This window comes from Crocuta crocuta, unplaced genomic scaffold (assembly GCF_008692635.1).
Source record: "Crocuta crocuta isolate KB4526 unplaced genomic scaffold, BGI_CrCroc_1.0 scaffold10, whole genome shotgun sequence".
NCBI lineage: Eukaryota > Metazoa > Chordata > Mammalia > Carnivora > Hyaenidae > Crocuta > Crocuta crocuta.
Genome location: NW_027527551.1, coordinates 3,104,171 through 3,112,785, shown reverse-complemented (window position 1 = coordinate 3,112,785; position 8,615 = coordinate 3,104,171). Strand labels below are relative to the sequence as shown.

Below are 8,615 nucleotides of genomic sequence, written 5' to 3'. Positions count from 1 at the left end.
GCCCCCGTGTTATGTAAACATAGAGTAAAAGGGAAAGGAAGTTCTTAAAGGAGCAGCTCTATTTTTTTTTCTCTCGCTTCCTTCCCCAAACTTATAGCACGGGGTTCTCAGCCCTTGCAGCCCAGTTCTCTAGCTGCTGAAAGCTGCACAGGATCCCGGAAACGCAGTCGTCAAGGTTCCCAAGCCTAGCCTAAAAGTCCCAGTTTCCTTAGATGTAGAAAAAAGAACTTCCTCTCAGGGTTAGAGAGCATTTGCCTTCCCGGTATCATTGTGCAGCGGCGTGCATCTGTAGCACACGCACCTGGGTGCCTCCTCTTCCAAAAGCAAGTCTGTCAAAGCTTGAAGGTATCTAGAAATCTGGAAGGTTTTGCTAATTGGTGCTCAATTAGAGGGAGTTTTGAGTTTCAAAGGCTCTTGGAGCACCCTGCCAGTGTATCGGCTATAGCTACCCGGTTTGTGGTCAGCACAGGTCCACCGGATTAAAAACAAAGAAAAAGAAAAAAGTTGGTTTTGGGTTTTGTTTTGTTTTGTTTTTGTTTAAATCCATACTCTATCCACATTTCTCATACCTTCTCTCACTCCCCGAAGAAATTTAACAGGAACTTACCTGGGTGAACTTCTTAGTGAATATAAATGTCCTTTATTACCATAACTTAACGCACTATGCTATAGCTTTCAAACAGTTTTGGGTATAATAGATTTACTCACTGCTGTTTTTCATCATGCAGGATTTCATTGTTTTACCATTTATTAAGCACTGGTAACATGCTGGAAACTGCATATTATTGCCAGTCACTGCCTCCCAAGTCTGTTAAATATTTAAAGAAATAAATACTGCCAAAGCTACCCTATGTATGAACAGTGACTGATTAGCCATGACCCTAAGGAAAGGGCTAGAAAAAAAAAATACATCTATAATCTTCCACCCTGCCATTTCGCACTCTTTGCCTAACATTCTCTGACACATTATTACTACAGTGACATGATACTTCAGAAAATTTCACTTCAGTTACTAACTGATTTTTTAAAATTCAGGCTTTAGAAATAAATTACTTCAATAACTATAGCCACACCGTTGGTAAGCCAAACACGCATAAAAAACTTAAACCATTAACTTGTTTCAACGAAGTAGAGAAATTCTATATTTCAACTGAATACAGCTATTCTGCACACTTTATATATTCTCTGTATTTTAAAATATATATTCTGTTATACTTTAAATCAGCAATCCTTCACTAACAGGTTGAATGTCTTCTCACTAGTATTTTGATGCGAATTTCGGTCTGAATTTCTGTTTGATTAATGTTACCTTCATCTGTGGACTTTATGCTTCTACTCACCATATAGATGTGTGACTAGCAAAGATCTATCGGAATCATGCCATGGTTATGCAGTCCCCTGTTATTATAGTACTTGGCCCTGTCATTCTAACTTCTCCAGGCTTGTTCTGTTGCTGCAAATGCTCTCTAGACTACAATTACCTCCTCCCTTCTCCTCTCTTGGCATGCTGTGCTTTTGTGCATTGCATTACACTATTCTGGCTCCATTTCCTCCTTGCTGTGCTCTGCATCTGCTCTTAGGAAGATAGAAACAAATATTTATTAACCTCCTACCAAGTTCCAAACGCTAGCCTGAGAGTTTCCCATAAGATGTCCCAGTCTTCGAAGGTTCTTCGTTCCAGCTGTCTGCCCATGGCGCCCCTGATTTTCAGAGGGACAGCGCTGTCTGTTCGTTCCCCCAGCATGTCTTTGAGTTCCAAATCAGGTCTGTCTTTATCAGCATTATTTAGGAAGTATTGCTTTGAATAAGTTTTTGTAACAGTGGAGACTTTTACCCTAGACAGCTCAGGGCTTGCAGACCAGGTTTGTAAATCACTCCCAGACCTGAAAGTCTCAGGAATGTATACAGCGCCAAGAGTGGAAATCCAAATGAGCACATGGGCTGAGTGAGGACTGCGGCAAATGAGCAAGCCTGTGCCATCTAAAATGAGCATCGCTTTTCTCCAGCTAATGGTTACCATGTGGCAATAACAGGTCGCTATTGCTAAATTTAACTTTTCTTAAAGCCCACATCCCAAATTTTATGCCAATTTCCCAACTTTCAACTGTCAAGCAATTCATTCAAGTTTTGTGTTTTTGTTTTTGTTTTGTTTTGTTTTTTTAACACAGCGTGGGCCCACCAGAACTGTTTTTCTCCATTGGACTCAAGGTCTTCAAATTTATATTCTCTGATTTCAAGGAAATTAATAAAGGTAAAGGAACACTTTTTTTTTTTTAATCTTTATTTTTGAGAGAAAGAGACAGAGTGAGCAGGGGAGGAACAGAGAGAGGGAGACACTGAATCTGAAGCAGGCTCCAACCTGTCAGCACAGAGCTCCATGCGGGACTTGACGTGGGGTTAGATGTAGGGCTGGAACTCACAAACCACGGGATTGTGACTTGAGCCGAAATCGAATGCTTAACTGACTGAGCCACCCAGGCACCCAGGTAAAGAAACACTTTTAAGTGGCATCAAATGGCAGGGGTGGGAGGGGAGCAGAGCAGCAGGGCATAAATTTAACCTTTTCAGAGAGTTGGTGATGTATGTCCCTTTGCAAGGCAGCTTGCACCTTTCTCTGCCCCCCTCTTTTTTAGAGTTTTCTGCTCACAACTTAAGCCCATTAGAACATTACCCCTACCATCCCTCGCTAATATTAGGAATCTGATTGTAGCATAAATTTATCTCTTCTTGAATGTAATTGTTTTAGTTTGTAGCTTCAGGCTGGTGCGACAATCTGGCTGTGCCATCTGCCAACCCACTGAAAGCCACGGTGGGTCTGACCGACCTAGCGGCCAGGGCAGACCCGCCCATCCCCTCCCTGCTCACCATTCCATTTATGTCTCTCCTAAATTACTCTCCTAAAGAGGATGACCCACCCACTGCATCCCAGAGGGAGTTGATGCGATTTCTTGGGCTACGAAAGGCCATATGTTTACTACACAAATAAATCATGTAAGGCTTTCGCTTGATTTCTCTCCCTGTGATGTCTACCTCTCTTAAGTTAGAATGAAAACATTTGGTGAATAAGTTTGCTTGTCTTAACCATACCTTGAATAAAGCCAATCAAAAACCTTCCAGTATTTCTAGAAGAAGGAGTCCAATTTTTGATCACTCTATATTCTACCTTACCTGTTCAGGTTTGCAGACTTAGAGTAAAAGGATACTTTAGTCTTGTTTTGTTTTAGTCATCCATAATCTCATTACCCAGAAACAGCCTTGTATAACATTTTTGGTGGATTTCCTTCATCTTTTTTTATTTTAACTTTTTTGACGTAGTAGTGATAACATAATTTGTAATCACCCTTTATACAGCTTGTTACCCTCCCCTTTTTTCACCTAATATTATATCGTGAGCGGTTTTCTCTTGTCAGTAAACTCTATAAACATTTTTGTTGTTTTATCATATATGTCAGCCTCTATTAACCATTCCTCTCTCCTGGAACATTGGGAAGATTTCTAAATTTTGGTCTTATAAATAATAAACATATTTGCATTTGTTATTACTGCATGAGAACAGACTCCTACAAGTAAAATATTACATCAAAGGGTATAAACACTTTTAAGACCCTTTGATGCATATTTCCAAAGTGTTCTCCAAAACGGTTATGCCTGCCAATTTACACTGTAACTAGCAGTAAATGAGAGCCTGCCTCAGGGAACTCTCACCAGCATTTAAAACCCTCGCTAATGTGACAGGTGATAATTTTTTATTTGCATTTCTTTGATTGCTATTGTGAGGTGTACTCACTTTTTTTTTTTTATCATGCTAAAAAATGCATAACATGAGATCTGCCCTCCACAGATTTTTTTTTAGAGTACTATATGGTATAGTTAACTCTAAACATAGTATTGTCCAGCAGCTCTGGCCAACTTTTTCATCTTGCATGACTGAAACTTTATACTCATTGGACAGCGACTCCTCATTTCTCTTCCCTCGCAGCCCCTGGCAACTACCATTACACTTTCTACTTCCGTTGAGTTTGACGATTTTAGATACCTCACATAAGTAGAATCGTGGCATTATTTCTCCTGTGCTGGCTTGGTTTTTAGCAAGCTGTCCTCAAGGTTTACCTATGACAAGGCGTATAATAGGATTTCCCTCTTGTTATGGCTGAGTAATTTTCATTTCATGTATACACTACAGTTTTTGTTTTTTTTTATAGGTTCATCTGCCAGTGGACATTTTGGTTGTCCTCACTACTTGACTACTGTGAATAATGTTGCAATGAACACTGAAGTGCAAATCTCTTTGGGGTCCTGATGTCGGCTATTTTGAGTAAATACCCAGAAGTTGAACTGCTAGGTCATATAGTTAGTTCTATTTTTAAATTTTTGAGGACACTCCTTTTGCTTTACATAAATGCAGCACCATTTTATATTCCCACAAGCAGGCACAAAGGTCCTGATTTCTCTAGATTCCTATCAACATTTGCTATTTCCTGGGTTGTTTTGTTTTGTTTATCGTGAACATCCTAAAGGGTGTGAGATATCTCATTGTGGTTTTGATCTGCATTTCTTTAATAATTGGTGATGGTGAACACTTTTTCATGTACCTGTTGTTTATCTTCGTTGGAGAAATATCTATTCAGTTCCTTTGCCCATTTTTAAATGGAGTTATTTCTTTTTTTTGCTATTGAATGATCTGAGTTTCTTATGTTTTTTGGATATTAACTCTTTATCAGATACATGGTTTGCAAATATTTTCTTCCATTCTATACATTGCATTTCCATACCGTTGGTTATTTCCTTTGCTGTGCAAAAGCTTTTTAGTTTGATGTCATCCATTTGTCTATTTTTGCTTTTGTTGCTGGTGCTTTTTGGTGTCAAATCCAAGAAATTATTGCCAAGACCAATATCACAAACATTTTCCCTTTGTTTTCTTCTAAGAATTTTACAATTTCAGATCTTATGTTCAAGTCTTTGATCAATTTACATTTATTTTTTTTTGGTATGGTATATGATAAGAGTCCAATTTCATTCTTTTACATGTGGATATTCACGTTTCCCAGCACCATTTATTGAAGGGACTCTCCTTTTCCATTGTATATTCTTAGCATGCTTGTTAAATGTAGGTTGATTGTATGCGTGTATGATTGTTTCCAGACTCTGTCACATTGGTCTATAAGTCTAGCTTTATGCCAGTACCCAACTGTTTTGATTACTGTAGCTTTGTAATATATTTTGAAATTAGGAAGTGTGAGACCTCCTATTTGTTCTTTTTAAGATTGTTTGGGTTTTTTGGGGTTCTCTGTGGTTCCATGAATTTTAAAATTGTTTTTTCTATTCTCTTCTATTAAAAAATTGAAATTTTGTTAGATTGTATTAACTCTGTAGGTTTTAGGTAGTATGAACATTTTAAGAACATGAAGTCTTCCAAACCATGAACAAGGGATGTCTTCCCATTTATTTGCGCCTTCTCTCATTTCCTTCATTGATGTTTTATAGTTCTTAGTGTAAAACTCTTGTTTTCTTGGTTTAGTCCTAAGTATTTTATTCTTTCTGATGATATTGTAAATGGCATTGTTTACTCAGCGACCTTGTCTGATAGATCATTGTTGGGGAATCAAAACACATCTATTTTTGGTATATTGATTTTGTGTCCTGCAACTTTACTGAATTCTTTTATTACCTCTAATGGCTTTTTTGGTAGAATTTTTAGGCATGTCTACATATAAGATTGTGTCATCTGTGAGCAAAGGTAATTTTACTTTTTTTCCCATAAGGATGGTTTTGATTTCTTTTTCTTGTCTAACTGCTCTGGCTAGAACTTGCAGTACTATATTGAATAGAGGAGGCAAGAATGGGCATCCTTGCCTTGTTCCTGATCTTAGAGGAAACACTTTCAGTTTCCCACCATTGAGTTTGATGTTAGCTGTAGGCTTTTCATACATGGTCTTTCTGATGTTGACACAATTTCCTTTTATTGCTGGCTTGAGGTTTTTTTTCTTTCTTTCTTTCTTTTTTTTTTTGTTTCGTTTTGTTTCAATCAAGAAAGTGTGTCAGATTTTGTCAAATGCTTTTTCTGCCATGTATTAGCAGCATCATGAGATTTCTATCCTTTGTTCTGCTAATATGTGTTGAGCCATCCTCATATACCAGGGATAAATCTCATGTGGTCATGGTGTATGATCCTTTTAATATGCTGTTGAACTTAGTTTGCTAGTATTTTGTTGAGAATTTCTTCATCTATATCCATCAGGGATACTGGCCTGTTTTTCTTTTTCTAGCTTTGTATCAGGGTAATACTGGCTTCATAAAATGAGTTTGGAAGTGTTTCCTCTTCTTCAGTTTTTTGAAGAGTTTGAGAAGAAGTGGTATTAATTCTTCTTTAAATGTTTAGTGGAATTGCTCTTTCCCAGGTTGCAAGATGGCAGGTGAAATGCTGAGAAGCTCAAGATTAAAGAGTAGAAACACCAGGGCACCTGGGTGGCTCAGTCGGTTAAGTGTCCAACTTCGGCTCAGGTCATGATCTCGTGATTCGTGTGTTCAAGCCCTGCATGGGGCTCTGTGCTGACAGCTAGGAGCCTGGAACCTGCTTCGGATTCTGTGTCTACATCTCTCTGCCTCTCCCCTGCTCGCGCTCTGTCTTTCTCCTCTCAAAAATAAAGAAGAAGAAGAAGAAGAAGAGGAGGAGGAGGAGGAGGAGGAGGAGGAGGAGGAGAAGAAGAAAACTGAAGCCCAGAAGGGTGATGCTGGTGGTAAGGTTAGGAAGGGTAACCTCAAGGGGCACCTGGGTGGCTCAGTCAGTTAAGCGTCTGACTTCTGTTCAGGTTATGATCTCAGTGTTCATGGGTTCAAGCCCCGCATCAGGCTCTGTGCTGATATCTCAGAGCCTGGAGTCTGCTTCAGATTCTGTGTCTCCTTCTCTCTCTGCTCCTCCCCCACTCACATTCTGTCTCTTCCTCAAAAATAAATAAACATTAAAAAAAATAAAAGGGTAACGTCAAGACTAAAACATCTATGAAGGGAAAGCCCTACTGCAGCAGAAATCCTGTCCTAGTCAGAGGAATTGGCAGATATCCCTGATCAGCTATGTATTCCAGAAAGGCCATGTGCATGAGGAAGTATTCAACAGCTAAATATAGGGTTGAAAAGAAAAAGAAGGGGAGGGTTCTTGCTACTGTCACAAAACTAGTTGGTAGCGACAAGAATGGGGGTACCAGGGTGGTTAAGTTTCACAGAATGCCTAGGTGTTATCCTGCTGAAGATGTGTCTCAAAAGCTGTTGAGCCAAGGCAAGAAACCTTTCAGTCAGCATGTGAGGAAGCTACGAGCTAGTATCACCCCTGGGACCATTCTGATCAACCTCATTGGGTGCCACCGGAGCAAGAGGGTGGTTTTCCTGCAGCAGCTGAGCAGTGGCTTGCTACTTGTGACCTGACCGCCAGCCTTCAATCGAGGTCCTCTGTGTAGAACACATTAGAAATTTGTCATTGGCACCTCCACCATTGAGATCAGCAGCATGAAAACTCCCCGACTATCTCACTGATGCTTGCTTCAAGAAGCAGCTGTGTAAACCCAGGCACCAGGAAGGTGAGATCTTCCCCACAGAGAAAGAGAAACATGAGATTATAGAGCACCATAAGGTTGATCAGAAAGCTGGGGACCCGCAAAGCTGTTCCTCAACTTCAGGGCTACCGCCAGTCCGTATTTTCTCTCACAAATGGAGTTCACTCTCACAAATTGGTGTTCTAGATTTCTTACAAAAACCTAATTAAATAACTGATAGACAGACAGACAGATAGATAGATAGGCAGATAGACAGATAGATAAATAAATAGTGGAAGTCACCAGTGAAGCCACTAACTCAATCTCCTTACTAGTCATAGGTCTGTTCAGATTTTCTATTTCTTCACAATTCAATCTTGGTAAGTTACATGCTTCTAGCAATTCATCTCTTTCTTTTAGGTTATCCTGTTGGTTGGTGTACAATTATTCTTCGTACTCTCATAATCCTTTTTATTTCTGAAGAAGTGGTAATAATGTCCTCTCTTTTATTTCTGATTTTATTTATTTCAGTCTCTTTTATGCTTAGCTAGTTTAGCTAAAGACTTGTCAATTTCACTGATGTTTTCCAAAACACAACTCTTAGTTTTGTTGATTTTTTCCCCATTCTCTATTTTTATTTCTGCTCTAATCTCTATTGCCTTTCTCCTGCTGACTGCCGGCTTAGTTTGTTCTTCTTTTTCTAGTTCATCGAGGTATAAAATTAGGTTGTTTATTTAAGATTCTATGTCTTTTGTAGTGTAGGCATTTATCATTATAAAGTTCCCTCGTAGTACTGTTTGCTGCATCCCATAAGTTTGGTATGGGGTACTTCTATTTTCATTTGTCTCAAGATACTTTGTAGCTTCCTTTCAATTTCTTCTTTGCTCCACTGATTATTCAAGAATATGTTGTTTAATTTCCAAATATTTGTGAATTCTTTAATTTTCTTTGCTATCAATTTCTAGATTAATTCCATTGTGGTCAGAAAAAAATATGAGTATGATTTCACTCTCCTTAAATTTGTTAACATTTGTTTTGTTATCTAACACGTGATCTATCCTGGAGAAAAATATACTTTCTGCTGTTGTT

At 38.8% G+C, this 8,615-nt stretch overlaps 1 pseudogene; it reads left to right on the top strand.

Moving 5' to 3' along the window:
* The first annotated feature begins 2,514 nt into the window (after positions 1–2,514).
* LOC144235740 (large ribosomal subunit protein eL6-like) lies at positions 2,515–7,733 on the top strand (annotated as a pseudogene).
* Positions 7,734–8,615: the final 882 nt, after the last annotated feature.